Genomic DNA, 16782 nt, shown 5'->3' with positions numbered 1-16782 from the left:
CCTGAGACGGAGCCACGCTTATCACCAGGCGAGGAATTTGCCCAAAGCGGGGGCAGGACGCCAAATGAAAGATGGCAGCAGTGCCCAGATCTGAACGGCCTCGTCGGCCCCATGCACAGCTCTTGTCCTCCCAGGACGCACTTGAAAATGTGGCCCCAAGAGCCAGATGTCCCCTGAGCCCATTTCCAGCGTCCCTGCGTCCGGCACGAGTGGACGTCGGGGCTGGATGCCCACCCACCCTCCAAACCCCAGTGGCCCTCTCTCCACTTTCCTGCAGAGGCTCAGAGGAGAAGCGAGGAGGCCAGGGCTCTAGGCAATGACGCGCTGGGAGGTTTTTAGTCACTACAAATCTTGGTGGAGGTGGCATCTGCCAATTTCCACAGCGTAAGTACTGCTGCCACGGCTGACCTCACTGAGCGTGACTGGAAGAGATGCTAAGGGGCACCTCACCACGTGACATTTCCCCACACCCCCTCCAACAGGTGCGAAGGACCTCAAGGACGTAAAAAGTCTTACATTCTGAGTGCTCATTACCATTGTCTAGCATAATTTATTTAATGGGGAGAGTATAACATGTACCCTTTAATCACAGCTGTGTCTAACCTCTGGGTCACAAAAAGTCCTGAAGATTCCCCAGGTGGCTGTCGTACATTGCTCATGGGTTCCAGGTTCTGCTTGGGCATGGGGGGTGAGAACACCAGCCCTGTCCCTTTCCAGCTGTAAAATCTTAATTAGTTTAGTTTGGTCATCACTAAGTTGACGCTCACAGAGAACTCACTGTAAGCCAGGCACTCTCCAAAGCCCTTGGCTGATGCTTGTGAGAACCGTATAAGGTAGACACTTATTATTTATAGATGGAGAAACTGAGGCACAGGAGAACCCTGTGACTTGTCCAAGATCTGGGCATGCTTCCGGCACATGGAAGCCCCAAATTCCTTTTGGGCAAGCATCCCCGTGGGTGAGGGCGGGGGTCTGTCCGAACAAAGGGGGAAGACTGGATGACGGACTATCAGCTGGCTGCGAATAACGCCAATAAATCGTCAGCTGTCTTTCTGTCCTTACCCAGGCTTCAGGCACCCCACCTCTTATTCGTATGCACTTGGCGAAAATATGCTCTCTCCCCACAGAGAAACCTCAGCACACAGCACTGGCGGATTCACAAAAGAAAGCCAAAGTTCAAAACTTCCAGAAGGTTCCACATCCTGCCATCCGACCCACTGGGTGTCATGAACTGAACTGTCCGTGAACAACCTTCCAGCGTCTGCCTTTGAGAAGGGAAGGCTCGTTCCCGCCCTAGCAGCTGCTGCTGGCGGTAAGGGCAGAGCAAGGCTGGGCTCCAGAAAGCCCAGGAGGGCCTCCCACCTGCCCCCTGCAACCTCGGACTAGAAAGTCTCCCTTCACCCTCTGCCTACCTTTGCCCTGCCTGTGCTCTGAGAGGCTATGCCCGAGGCCCCAGGCTCCTTTGCCCTCTGGCTTCCTGTTGGATTTCGCCCACGGGAGACAGACAGAGAGGGAGGGAGGAGGAAGAGAGTTGGAGGTGTTGTTCCTTCCCCTGGGTCCTTCCGTGCCAGCCCTCCATGGGCTTGGCAGTGGCTGAGTTCCTCTGCCGACGCCGTGGCTCTTTCCAGGCTGTGCTCTCGTAAGCTCCTGTTCTCAGCAGGCTCTGGAAAGCTCTGTCACCTCCTCCATTCCTGATAGTTCCTGAGGCCAGCCTCCACCTCCGTAAATAACCACTTCATTCAACTCCCCTTAACTGCTTCTCAGTGTGCATCTCTTTTCCTACCGGCACTTAAAAGCCTTCTCCTAAACCTCAGTTTCTCCTCCCATGAAATGGGCTCTCTCCCTCCCAGTCCACCTTGCAGAGGTTACCTCGAGGGCAAAGCAAAACCTAGATGGGAAAATTCTCTCTGGGGAAAACAAAAGTTCAAAGTGCCACCCAGGAGCCAGGCATCCGTGTTATTAATAAAAGCCAGATAGGTCTCCTTGGTTTGCCTCTGCCTCCCTCCTCAGCCTCCCCCTCCCCTCCCACGCCCCCTGACCTCCTGTCCGTGGCTCGGCTTTGACAGCCTCCTCCTCTGCTCCACGTTCCCACTAAAGCCCCCTGCCCCTCCCCCGCTTGCTCTGCACCCTTGTGTCTGCCGGGATGGGGGGATGAAGTGCCCAGCTAATATAAGCGTGTTTACATTAAAATATAAGGACAATTACACCAGCCGATCTAATAGTCGGCTCTGTATATGTTACCAAGTACTTAGGGCTCTCTTTTGGAAAGCCATTATGCCCATGTGATTCCCCTCAAAGCCTTTCTTGAGGATTTTGTTTTGACAGGAGGACATTAAGGGGTTGAAACTGATAACATAAGCACACCACTTACACACTTTGATCATATCGGCCCATAATTCTGCTAGAGAAAGTCTTGTATATATTAGGAAGGAAATTAATTTTATGGCTGCTGTGGCTTTGCTGGTTAATGGCCCAGCGAGTCAACCGGCCCCAGAAGGTGAGCCATGGGGGACGGACTCGCAGATTTGCCTCCCAGGCTCACCGTGCACGGGGGAAGATGATCCAAAAGGGGAAGACCATTGGGCAGGCACCGGCCAGTGAGAGACCCCGAGGTGCAGGACACGGGACATGGGTGGCTGCCACCTGTCCCCTCTGGGGTTGTCCCAGCAGAGATGAGCCCAGGGTACTCGCTGCACAACGCGGGTCTGGTCCAGGCCCAGAGCACATGTCACAAGCTACTGGCCTTGGGAGGAATTCAAATACCATAATGCGGGAGGTCTGGACAGAGAAGCAGTATTGGGCATTTCGGTGCATCAGGACACAGAGCTAGAGAGAAGAATGGAATTTAAATAGCGGGAGTGGTGTCCCTGGGTGCATTTCTCCGCCTGAGCACCACTCTGCTCCATGAGCGCTCAGCCCAGAGTGGGCACATGGTGCCCAATGGGTGCAGGGACCCCGGGATTCTTCTCGGGTCCCCTGCGCCAAGTAGGATTCCAGACAGGAAGATGACAGTGTTTCATACAACCTGTCCTTAGCCAGCCAGCCACTCCATCTGGCCTCTTTAAATGAAGAAATACCAGACTGTCCCCGTGTCTGAGGACCAGGGTGTGTAAAAGAGTATTTCCAGGATGTGTGGGCTTTGCCTTTCTCAGGGATTGTAGAATTTGACTTTTCCGCAAAAGGTAATACCTCGTAAATGTGAATCCAATAATGATATATTTTATGATGACTGCCATAACACAATAAAATTTTTTAAAAATAAAATAGAATAAAATAAAATGTGAATCCAAACAGATTTTTTTTTGAGATTATTTATTTATTTATTTGACAGAGACAGACAGCAAGAGACAAACACAAGTAGGGGGAGTGGGAGAGGAAGAAGCAGGCTTCCCGCGGAGCAGGAAGTCCGATGCGGGGCTCCATCCAGGATGCTGGGATCATGACCTGAGCCCACGATGGATGCTTAATGACTGAGCCACCCAGATGCCCACCCCCCCTTTTTTAAAAACCTGTGAGCACCATCATCAACGTGCTGGTTGGGGTGGGGGGAGTGGGTGGAGGAAGAGATGAAACCACCTTATAAAGGTTGGTACCGGTGGAAGCTGGCCAAGGGGCGTGGGGCTACCTTATACCGTGCCCTTGAGTTTATATATGTCTGAAAGCGTTCATGATAAAAACTACAGGAAAAATGTCAGGCTGATCTCTTAACAGCCTCAGGTCTATCTGGGGAGAAAAGAGAAGAAGCAGAGCTCATAGCAGGAACTGGGCAAGATGCCCTAGGGTGTGTTGTACGTATGAAGGTCATTTACACGTGTTGGGGACTTTCTTTTTGTCTTTGTTTCTGTTTGTTGGTTGGTCTCTGGTGAAGGAAAGGAGTGGAGGGCTTTCTGGCCCAGAAGGAACGCCAGAAGGCAAGGCATGAATGGCGTGTTCAGGTGCCCCGCGTTCAGACCCCAGTTCTGCGACTGCGGGACCTGAGGCAAGTGGCCTGACCTCTCTCTCCAACTCTCGTTTCTCCCCCTGCAAAATCGAGATCATCACGACTGGACGCATGATCACCACACCGGTGAAGCACCGGGCACAATCCAGGCTCAGTGCAGATGCCACTGTCCGCATGGGAACGCTTTTCCGCTCAGCAGGCCGCCTCTGCTAAGAACATGACCGGGTCTTCTCGCTGCGGACCTGCACCCCCCCACCCACTTCCAGCGCGTGCGGCTCAGGTGCAGCTGACTCCACCCTCCACCCCACAGAAATGGGCATGTGACTCAAGAAGGCCAATCACAGCCCCTTCTACCTGCCTTTGTGATTGGTTCGCAGAGACCATGTGACCTGATTAGCGCCCTCTGAATGAGACAGATGCGTTGTACACTCTCATTGGCTCTTTCAGTGGAGGGGCGTGTTCTCCTCCGAAGTTGCAGGTGAACACCTGAGCCTCTGGTTGCTGTCTAGCCACGACTTTGGGAAAGCCAAGTCTGACGGAGACCGAACACAGGGAGACAGAGAAAGAGACCCCGTCCCTAGATCAAACCATTCCTCCGTTCACACCAGTTCAGGTTTTCTGTCCCTTGCCATGGAAAATTCTAACAGCTACAGTTACTGTTGCCTTTATTATCACGTGTCAGTTAGAATGGCGTATTTCCGTGACCATTATATGAAACTTATTTCTGAGATGATGCCCTTCGGAATCTGTAATTCTAAGATGCTGTTATCCACCCGGCTTTGTCTTTTGTAAATGACCAGTGGGAGTGCGAGTCTAGATACCCCCCAACACCATTTGGGGTAGGCATTGGGGGCTCTTTATGCTCCCGGAATTTCAACGGGCCCACCAAAGGGCTAAGAGGTCCTTGACCAGTTGGTGCTACAAGGGACCTGAAGCACATTCAGCCCACATTCCAGTTGTCTCTGTCCACAAAAATCATCCCAAAATACACGGCATGAGACCACCACCCTTTTACTTGGCTCACAGATTGTATGGGTCAGGAATTCAGTGGGGATGACTTATCTCTTCTCCCCAATATCTGGGCCTTCTGCTTAGAAGACAAATGGTGAGTGGTGACTTAAACAGCTGGAATTGTCTGGAAACGTTTTAATCGTATGTCTAGTGCTCAGGTTGGGGTGACTGGAATGCTGGGCTCAGCTGGGACTGTCAGCCAGGGCACCTCTGTGTGGCCTCTCCATCCAGCTTGGGATTCTCCCAGCATGGCAGCTGGGTTCCAGAATTAACAGCCGGAGAAGAGGGATCTCAAGAGAATGAGATGCAGGGGCACCTGGGTGGCTCTGTGGGTTAAGCCTCTGCCTTCGGCTCAGGTCATGATCTCAGGGTCCTGGGATCGAGCCCTGCATTGGGCTCTCCGCTCAGTGGGGAGCCTACTTCCCCCTCCCTCTTCTCTGCCTGCCTCTCTGCCTACTTGTGATCTCTGTCTGTCAAATAAATAAATAAAATCTCAAAGAGAGAGAGAGAGAGATGATGATGATGAGATGCAAGCAGTAGGACATTCTCGGATTCAGGCTTGGAAATCAGGCGGAGTCACTCCCATTAGTTACAGATGGGTCACTAAGGTCAGCCAGGTTCCCCATTGCTGAGAATGCAGTGAGGTTACATTGCAGAAGAGCCTGGCAGACAAGGAATATGACTGCAGACACTTTTGGAAAATACCACAGACCATGGCTCCCAGCACTCTCAGCAAACCCAGGGTAGACTTAATCCCCACTGCTTCCCCAGACTTTATGATGTATCAAGTGCTTTGCTAAGATCGTACTTCATGCCCTCCACCCCATGAGGCAGCCACTGCTTTTATGCTCCGATAACAATGGAGGCAACCTAGCTAGCAAGTGGTGGAGCTGAACTTGGACCCAGGCCTTCATGGGTCCAGCCCAGCCCTTCATACCATGCCATTTTACCTACAACTTCCTTTTTCCTCTTCCCCTCTGTCCCCACGCTGCCTATCCTCAAGAAATTCTACTGGTTTTCAAGAAAGTTCAGCTCTCTCTTTTTGCCTGACATCATCGAGATGCACAGAGGTCAGGAGCACTGTCTCTGCTCTCACAGGTGGAGTAGGGACTATTTCCCCATTTCAAAGATGGGAAAGCCAAGGCCCAGAGAGGGGAAACAGCTTGTCAAGGTCACAGTCAAAGTCCCTGACTCAAATTACCTATCAGTTCCTGGAAGGCACATCATCCTTGAACAGCATGTAGACTAGGCCTGCTTGGGCAATCTGGGGGCAGGGTCCCTGCTGCCCCCCAATTGCCTCACCCTGCTGGTCCTTCTCTCCAGCCCCTTGTCCTGTTGGCAGATTCCCTCTGTCTCCAGTCAGGCTGCTCCCAGGCTTGTCAGGCACATAAATGATGGGCGTCCTTGGCCCCTGTTTCTTCCCATCTCCTCCCAATCTCCCTTTCCTCGAGGCCCGCACCGGCCTCGGCCTCCCAAGTTATCTCGTCCCCTCCCCAGGGGGGATTATGGCGCATTCAGAGAGTGTCCAGCCCTGAGAAATGTTTACACTGGAGATTAGCATTTATCTCTATACTTTCAACCTCTCTTTCCATACTCAGTGCTGCTGTCTGCATCACGGGAGGAGGAATGGCCCCCAGAGATGGGAGCCAGCCAGGCTGGGGCCACCTCTCCGGCATCTGGGTCCACTGAGCCCCCTTTCCCACCGTCTTTGGGGTCGGTGCTCTTACGCTATTCTCATTCAATCTCCGAAAATCCTGGGGGTTCCGGATGAAGGCCAGAGCCTCCCGAAAAATGTTAAGTCTAGGAAGTGGGCTCTCGCCAGACACCAGATCTGCTGGCGCTGTGATCTTGGACTTCCCATCCTCCACGACTGTGAGAAATAACTGTTTGTGTCGGTAAGCCAGCCAGTTTATGGCATTTTGTTATAGCAGCCCAAACAGACTAAGACATCAGGATACCTAGTGAGTATTAACCGCAGGCCAGGCAGAGTGCCAAATGCGTTTTCAAATGGTGTCTTTACAAGCCTCCTGACGGAGATGCTGTCATGGTCACCTTCGTGTAGAGGAAAACATAGACCCCAATTACCCAGGGCAACCTATGCAGGTGGTTGTAAGCTTAGCTTTCGAGGCTGGACCTCCTTTTCTTTTCACCTGCCCCGCCGAGAGCAAAGCTGTGTGCAAAGCTGGTGATTTCCAAAGTGCAGGCCCTGGAGCAGCAGCAGCTCTGGGAACTTGCTGGAAACGCACATTCGCCGACCCCTCCCCAAACCCACCGCCTTAGAAACACAGGAGAAGAGGGTCTGCCATCTGTGTTAACACGCTGTTTGGGTGAGTCTGCTGATTGGAAGTTTGGGGACCCCTGCTGTAGTCTAGGGAGACCCCCAATTCCTGGAAATCGGTGACCTCAGTGAGAGGTCACAAGCCTGTCCCTGCTCTGGGCGCAGTTCAGGCACACAGAAGTAAACAGAAGATGGAGGGAGGAGAGAAGGCAAGGGGAAAGAGGAAAAGAAAGGGAAGCTGGGGGAAGGAGATATGAAGCTATTTATTCCAGAAAGTTGCAGGGCTTTCCAGAAAGAGAATAAGGACATGTCAGCCAGCATTTACAGAGCTCCTGCCCTACACCAAGCACAGAGCTGCAGCCGGGATGCGAAGCAGGGAATCGGATACAGTTGCTGCCATAGGAGAAGTCCCAGTCGAGGAGGGCTCAAGGACTCCAATAATGGAGCTGGGACAGAGGCCATCACCACCCTACCGATGGAGGCTGGGCACGACCAAAATGATCATCATAAAGGACCGGTAAGGAGGGTGCCTTCTCCCAACAGCAGCCCACACAGCTAATACACATGTTCTTGCAGGTCGTGTGCTAGCATGGACAAGTGTGTGTGGCGGGGGGCACGAAACGTGGATGGCAGTGTGCAAATCAGCACATGGACTCCTTCCCCCGTTCACAAGAATATCGTGTTTGGGAGAAAAAAACGAAGCACACATATATCTCCCTTCTGCTATTTATTAGTCTAAGGATTATGAGCTAATTGGGTTTTTTTCTTTCTTTCTGAGTTTTCCAATATTTTTGCGTGGAGTAGATAGGACATTAGAAATAAGATGCGTGAAAACAGGATAGAAGTTTTTCAATAACATGATGATAAGGAAAGAGTTTCCACTGTTGGGTAATACAAAGGAGATTGCTTTAAAAGACATTAATAATCACAACACGATGTTCTCAATGGCCCCTTGACTTAGAGTTGACCTAGGTGGAAAGTGTAAGACAGGAAGTGGGCATGGCCACACCCCCAGGTCATCCCCTTCTTTTGTGCATGTGCAGCTCACACACGCAAACTGCCTTTGCCCACCTTTGACAGCTCCTGCCTTTTACCCTTATGTTGCTATACTTTGGCTTAAGCGGCCCTTGAAGATGCAGTTGCCCTGGAAAGCCAAGAAAGCCCCCAAAGTTTGTTTCTGCTGCTATTCATACAACAACAACAAAAAATCAGGCTTGAGTAGTGAGCTAGGAATGGGAGGGATGTCTCTGAGTCACCTTTGAGTAGAATAAACTGGGGCAAATATTTTGAGGGTGGAGGGGAGAGCATGATCTAGCCTGCCAGAGGGCATCCCTGAGACTCCAGACCAACATCCATCCATTCGACTTCAACAGAGGAATGCCCCCTTCTTTTTCTATCAATGCCCCCAATGTCCCAAGCTCTCCTGGTGGCTCAGGGATTCCAAAGCCAGTGGGGAGAAGCTGATGCTTGAACAGCCCCCACCCATCTGATGGGACCCAGCTGTCCAGGGGAGGGAAAGGCACGTTAGATAAGACAGTCAAACAAAGGCCAGGCTTTGTATATTTGATTTGTCTGCCCCAGTTCCCAGGCCCCACAGGGATGGGTTCAGAGCTGGGGGTTGGGGTGAGGAAAGGGGCACGGTTTCCATCTTTCTCCCAAAGGCTGTCCTGGTCTTTCAGGACCCTCGGCCACCTCACTGGAACCAGCCATCCAAGAGCTCTGATTCTTAGGTCAGTGGACCTGAGTTTGAATGTTGATCATGCCTCCGTGTGATACTGCACATGGGGTCCCCTCTCTGAGACTCAGTTTCCTCAATATGTAAAATGGATCCAATAATTCTGTTTTAGGGCATATGGCATCTTATAAAAGCAAGATGTGGTTAGCACTGTGTCTGGTGGGTTCCTTACCCTCCTCCATGACTCCTTGCCTATGAGGGAGGGAAGTTAGGGTATTTGGTTCCCTGGGTCCACTTCAGAAGCCTGGGGAGCCCAACAAAGCCAGTTGACAACTCACTGTGTCCTGTGCCAGGAGGACAGGTTTGGCTTCATCCATGCAGGAGTGAAGACCCTGGCCCAGGTCCCATGGGCTTCCTCCTTCAAAATCATCTGCTTCTGCCCCACAAGCAATAAGACCGCATGGGCATGAGAGAGAGAAATTGCAAGAAAACAAAACAAAACAAAATGAGAACATGAGTACATTTTGTCAGAAATTCAATGAAAGGAACTGAGAAAACACAAATGTATTTTATTTTTAGGGAGGCATTTTTGTGAAGTATAACATAACCCTTATTTTTGCAAAATTAACTAAAAATGGCTTTGAAGTAAGTCTTACTTTCATATGTAAAAATCATTAGAAAGCTCATACACAGACAAATGGTATTCAGAGCAGGTAGGTTTCTCATTTGTACCAAAAGAGGTTAACAGAAAATGAACTCATAAAAGAACTAGAAAACTATGTACGTTTGAACCCCAAAGTCAGAATCTCAGCTACGTGAAAGTTACATAAACTCGTAACAGTATTATAACCATTTATCTCTTAAAGAAATGTATTCATCATACTTAACCTAATTTTTTGAGTCCCCCTCCCTCCTAGAGTGCCAAGTGTGAGGGGCAGATTTCTGGTCTGTTTCACTCACCTCTCTGTCCCCAGCACCTTGGACAGTACCTGGAACTATGCAGTTACTCAATAAATATTTGTCATATGAAAACCAAATCATCTGCTTAGGATCCTTTTCCTTTAGCAATATTTTGCCCTCTTAGATTTCTGCCAAACCAGAGGTGGAAGAGATGTAGTATAGCAGTTCAGCTTTGAGCCTTTGGAATCAAGGAGTCCTACCACATACCAGCTGTGTGATTCAGGTTAAGTGACTTCATCTCTCTGGGCTTTGAGCTTTTTCATCTTATTTTGAAATACATTATCCCTTTTAAAGAGTAGAACAAGTATATATGAGCAACGTAAAAGAGCAATGATAGAAGGAACGCTGATGAAATAGAGCATTAGCAATAATAATAAAAATAATAATCAGAAATTAGCTCCCAGTGCCCCTCCCCCACGGCTTCCTTCTTCCTCCCCACCTCCACTGAAAAGTAATCTCTACCCTAAGTATTTTGGTGTCTGTATTGGGAGGAGGGGTGAATTGTTATCTTGCTTTTATTTACTGTTTTTTCATATCTCTGTGTCTCTAAACAATATGTTGTCTTCATTTTACCATTCTTTGCATTTTATATATGTGCAAATGAGCTATGTATGGTTCTCTGTGAGTTGTTTTAGATGGACATTATGTCTTCCAGAGTCCTCCATTTGGAAGCACACAGCTGTGTATCATTTCTCTTTCACTGTTGATTGGCTTTCCAGCACGTGAGTATACCACAGTTTGTTTATTCATTCTGCTCATGATGGGTCCTGGGGTTGACTCCAGTTCACTGTCTGACACACAGTGCTATTATGAGCATTGTCCTTTTTTTCTCCCAGATCACACCTCCAGAACTATGTCTAAGGCCTGCCCAGGCATGGACTTGATGGTTCATAAGGTGTGTTCATTTCCAACCTCACGAGGTGAGGCTACCCTGTTTCCAAAGTGGCTTGTAGGGGTCTAGACTCCCACCAGCACTGGATGGCAGTCCTCGTTCCTGCACGTTCTCATCAATACTTGTGGTTAGAACTAGAGTCACCCATAACTTGGGTGCCTTGAGTCCTGCCTCATAACTTTCCTGTAATAATTTCATGATATAGTCCATATCAAGGCCCATAGTAAGTCTTGGGCCCAACATACTTTCTCAGGGGCAACCTTGCCAAACACGGCTGGCCTAAGCTGCCTAAATGCTGGAGAACCATCAGTAGAGGCAGTTAGGAACCGTGCACCCAGACGTCCACTGAATTCATGACAGAGGACTAAAAGGACAGAGGTTCTTAACGGGAGGACCCAGTAGGCGACATTAGGGAAAATTTCTCAAGCCCTTAAATTGCTCTACGCTTGATAAATATTTCCTCATCGATCCTCCTGACAGCCCTATGAGGTGGGTACCAACATGATACCCATTTGGCAGATGAGGAAACCAAGGCAGAGAGAAGCTGTATAGCTCATCCGAGGCCACATGGCAGATTGAAAACACATTATACCACCTTTCTTCTGAACGGGACACTTAACTCTCAGACCAAGATAAAAATGGAGAATTTTTTATCTCAAAAGCCATGCTGGCTATCACCAGGAAAGGAGTGAGCCCCTGGAGAGATACAAGGAGATGGGGTGAGGGTGTTCCTTAGGGGGAGAGTAAGCTAGGGTCCTGTCCTTCTCAGGGTGGTGGCAAGTGAAGGAATTATAAATGGGTCAAGATCGGACCTGCATGGCCATTAGAACTCACCTCTGTGTGGTTGGGGAGCAAGAGAACCAGATTCAGCAGATCCCATGGCTCCTTCCATGGCTCCATTTGCCAAGTGCACCCCAGAGGGAGGGTGAGTTGGGCCATGTGCCAGCTGGTGTCCCTGCAGGAAGCAGCAGAAACCCAAGAGCCAACTGAAGGGAAAAGGGAAAAGGAATCGTTTGCAGAGAGTTGGGCAGGGAAAAGGGAAGCCGCAGGAGAGGTGAGGCACCCTGGGGGCTGTTAAGGTGGGAAACAGTTCCTACCCCAGCCTGGGGAAGGGAGTCCCTGCCAACCTGGGGCATCAGGGAGGGAAGAGAAGGGATAAACCCCTCCTGCCTTCTCACCCTCCAGGCTCCTGGTGACTCCCCTTGGGGAAACTGAACCAGAGGCCAGAGAGTGAGTGAGCCCAGCTTACTTGGGACTCTAGCCTTCCCCTCCAAGGATCTCGCCAGTTGCAGAGAACTGTAGCCCTTTGGGGAGCACACAGCAGGGCGGGGAAGAGTGAGGAATGGGTCCTGTGTCCTACCTGCCATCCCCACCCTTTTCGTTTCCTACGGGCCTCCCCTCACATGAGCCCCTCACCAACTGGGATATGACCATTGAGTCTAAAGACACCATTCATCATAATACAACCTGGCCTTGAAGCTTGGCAAACCAAGGGCTTCACTGATGCTCACACAAACAGCGATCTATTCCGGCATTGGGGAGCAACACTGACCCCTTAGCCTGACTGAGAGATTGTACATTGGTCACCAAATTGGCACTTTCTGGGGAGGTATCGTGTGTCAGTCTGACTTTGGAGAGTCCCCAATACATTACTAATACATTAATGTATTAGTCCCCAATACATTAGAAGAGATTCTGCTGCACAGGTCCTACATGGGGAGAAAGGGAGTGGATAAAAGGATTTGTAAAGTTTGTTCTGGAATATTCCAAGCTTCAATGCATGCAACTGTATCCCGAGGAAGCTGAGAAGATGAACACTGGAACAAAGGTTCCTCAGGGTCTCCCATGCTAGCCAGAGAGGGGAGCAAACCATGCGTGGCTGCGTGGCTGGGGGATGAGCTTACAGAAGGATTGCCCCATGGAGTAAATGTCAGGGTCGGCCTGCCGCTGACCCACGGCGTGCTTGGCGTGATTGTGTTGCATCTCATTCTAGGGAATGTGGTGTAGGAGCCCTGTCTCTCCCTGGTAGAGACCGCAGCTCTGCCACTTGCTCTGGTGATGCTGTGATCCCCACGGAGGAGGGAGGAAACAGCAGGGAGTGCTGTTTCCAGAAAGTCTGCAGCTGTCTGCCCTCCAGGGATCTTGCCTGTGGCAGAGAACTGTGTGACACAGGGTCACGCTTTTCTGGGGGCGGCCCACATCTAATGGCGGATGGTGGCAAGAGTGCAAAACCTGGCCCTCTCGAGACAACTGTAAGGGCCATTCTCGTTCCAGAGCTTTCCATGTAATAAGACTGGGAACCTCAGCCACAGCTCAACCTTTCCCTCCAATCACCCCTGCATTCATCTCCTCCCTTCCACGGGTGAACGTTCAACTCTGTCCCAGAGCCTGCCTCCCAGAGAGGCTGATCAGTGACTAACGGTGTTGACCTTGGACAGCTTCATCCCCTTATGCCTCGCCTTCTTTTCTGGATAATGGGGGCTCGCTGGTTTTTTTTTTTTTTTTAAAGATTTTATTTACTTATTTGACAGACAGAGATCACAAGTAGGCAGAGAGGCAGACAGAGAGAGAGGAGGAAGCAGGCTCCCCGCTGAGCAGAGAGCCCGGTGTGGGGCTCGATTCCAGGACCCTGGGATCATGACCTGAGCTGAAAGCAGAGGCTTAACCCACTGAGCCACCCAGGTGCCCCTGGGGAGTCATTTTTTGAGTTTGTTGTGAGGATGAAATAAGATAATGTGTATAAGGGCCTAGTGCAGTATTTAGCATACAGACAGCGCTCAATAATTGTTACGTCTCACTGTTCGGACTTGTTCTCCACCCCTGAACATAATGTCATGTTAGGAGGGGTTCTGCTGAATGACGGTCATTTCCAGAAGCTCTAATTTGATCTGGACATTGCTCATACCTACTTGTGGCATTTATTTTCCATGTGCCCTGCTTCTCCATCCTGCTCCGGGGCTGGGAGGGCACATGCGTGGGCTGTACCCATGGGCTCCCAGGCTCACCAGCTTCTGGTTGGATTCAGCCAATGGTGCAGTATGTGCTCCGGGATATTTGCCTTGGGCTGGATGTGACCTCATCCAAGGGTCACAGCTTCTCTCAAAGCAGCTGACGCCACATGAATGTCTCTGAGTTCCAGTAACCGCTACTCCCCCCTTATCCCTTTACACCTAGGAACCTCTTCCCCGATTTGCTGTTACCATTCACAAAACACTCTCTAGCCCTTTCAGTATCCCTACATCCTCCCCACACCCCTGTAAATCGTCTTCTTCTTCAATTCCCCTCCGATCACCCAATTTGTGGCACCATCATTTCCGTCGGGGACCCTGACATATTCTTTCATTCAACGAACTTTACTGAGCCCATGCTGGAAGCCGAACAATGCTCTGGCCACTTCCACAAGCTGAAACCAACACAGTCTTTAGATGCGATCGCAGAGATGGGCCCCAGATCTCTGGGGCTCACACCAGAAGAGCAAGTCCACCTTTCCGGGCGGACTGTACCCCACCATTCCATTCACGCTGAGACCCTAATGAGCTACCCACATTCTGCTTCTTCCAAAGGCATTTCCTGGGGGTGCTGGGTGATCCTGTGCATGGCCTTCTCCGCCAAGCACAGTGCAGAATTTAGAAGTTGAAACCCAGTCAACATAAATTGTAGCTCCAATTATTTTTATAGGGCCAGCTGTTCTTTCCCCATAAACGAGGACTGGGGAGGAAGAGGAGAATGCTTAAGCCAAAGTTATTCATTTCTTGCTGGTGGAACGTTAGGCGGTGTAAGCCTTGGGTTGGAAACCACCGGTAGGACGGCCTTCCTGCACAATACCACTCACTGGTGCACTTGACCGACACCGGTGGGGAAGGAGGGCTCATGGAACTGCCAAGTAGAGAGAGTCAGTGAGGCAAATCCCCAGCGTATTTATTCTGAAGCATGACACTTATTAATCCCAGCTGAGGAGGAGCCAACCTAATCCACCCCTGAAAGGGTTCAAAACAACCCACTCTTTTCCCCTGGGGGAAAACCTGTCCCTTGTCCAAGTTTCAACTTCCTTCCTGCAAAGCGTGAAGTTGAGATGGAAACAGTCAGCCCTGTTTATTTTGCCTGTAATACAGCCCTGGCCAGAGGAACGAGCGTTGGACAAAAGGCCACGTTCTGAAGGCAGCTGCTCTGAGATCCGGACATGGGGTCTGAGGATGCGGCTGTAGTTACCCCCGAAAGCTGACAGCTACAGCAGAGTTTGGGGGTGTCAGCTCCCTTACCCTCCAAGTACCCCCCAAAGGCTTACCAGCCCACAGTACCAGTCCACCAGCCTCTCCCCACAACCACTTCTGAAAAAGAAAAGGAAGAAAAAAAAAACCTGTAATAATTGATAGGAGTGATCATGGTGGGAAGTTTCTTAAGTAGTCGGGATAAAGGTTCAGGCACTATAGCAAAGGCCAAAGTACGGCTTTGAAAAGATGTAGGTTCCTTTCTCTCCTCTGAAATAGTCTGAGCATAAGTGATCCAAGGCTGTTGGGCTGTGCATCGACTTTCTCTGCATCCTCAACACGAGGCTTCTCCTCCATGGGGGAAGGGGGTAGTGGAACTGGAGGGACGCCTCCCACCCAGAGGGGGGGGAAGCTTCTTCTTTTCAAGGACCTTGCCTTGAAAAGAACACGTTTTTTTGCTTTGATTTCCACATCATCTGGCTGCAAGGCTGACTGGAAAATGAAATCTTTATGCTAATTAGCCAAGTGTCTAGCTAAAATTTGGAGGGGTATTAAGAGATAGGTGAGGGGCACCTGGGTGGCTTAGTCATCAGAGTGTCTTAATCTTGGTTTCAGCTCAGGTCATGATCTCAGAGTCATGGGATTGAGCCCTGCGTCCAACTCTGTGGTTAGCAAGGAGTCCGCTGGTCCCTCTCCCTCTGTTTCTCGCCTTTCTTGTGTTTGTTCTATCTATCTATGTCTAAAGTGAGCAAATAAAATCTTTCTTAGTAAGAAAGATATGTAACAGTCACTGGCATGGTAGTCAAATGAGGGTACATTTTACACATACTCATCATCCCCACCAACCAGTAATTCAGAGCGGGCTTTCTCTACTCCGCAGGCATGATCTTCTGATTTACTTGTGTAATACATTTTTGAGTGCGTAACACATCCCAGTGCTATTCTGCAACAAAGTTCCTGCTCTTGCTGAGGGTCCCAGCGGGTGGACTACAAAGGTACACAAACAAATGAATAGGGCTTTCAGAGTGGGATGAGGGCTGTGAGCATTGGATAGCAAGGTTTGGCTGTAGGAGCCATTGTTGCAGGAAGGACTTTAGACTCTGCAGTCCGGGAAGGCTTCTCGGAGCCAGTGACATTGAAGGAGATACCTGCATCAGATAAAAGGGCCAGTCATGTGAAGATATGGGAGCCAGGGATTTGAGGCAGAGGAAACAGCCAGAGCTACAGGACTGAGGTGGAAATGAGCACAGCTCGGTCAAGGAACAGAAAGAAGGCCGAGGTGGCTGGAGTACGGTGAGAGCAGGGAAGAGCTATGAGAGATGAGGCTGACCGGTGGTCACGGTAAATCCCATAGAACCTAAGAGGGTGTGTAGTAAGGAGCTTCCTATGGCCCTGATCCTTAAAGGAGGGCCTGACTGAGCTGATTTTGCTGAAGTCACCTTAAGATGTGTTGGGTTATGAATTAGGAGAAATCAGGACAGGAGGTAATATCCCCACCTGGCACATCAGCGTGGCTCTCCACAGAGAGGTTAAGTGGCTGTTCCAAGATCACACAGCTAGCCAGTGGAGGAAGAAGGACTGGAAACTTATCTTCAGTTGTAAGGCCAACTCTCTCATATCCACTCCCAAAAGAAATCAGGTATGAAAAGAAACCAACAAAAAATAAGGATGACTCTGCTCGAACAAGATGTACACATTTCTCTTTCCTTTTCTTTTTAAGTGGGCTTCATGCCCAGTATGGAGCCCAATGTGGGACCTGAACCCTGGACCCTGAGATCAAGACGTGAGCTGAGATCAGGAGTTGGATGCCTAACTGAC

This window comes from Mustela nivalis (assembly GCF_964662115.1).
Source record: "Mustela nivalis genome assembly, chromosome: 14".
Classification (NCBI taxonomy): Eukaryota; Metazoa; Chordata; class Mammalia; order Carnivora; family Mustelidae; genus Mustela; species Mustela nivalis.
Note: the sequence above shows the minus strand (reverse complement) of the source record.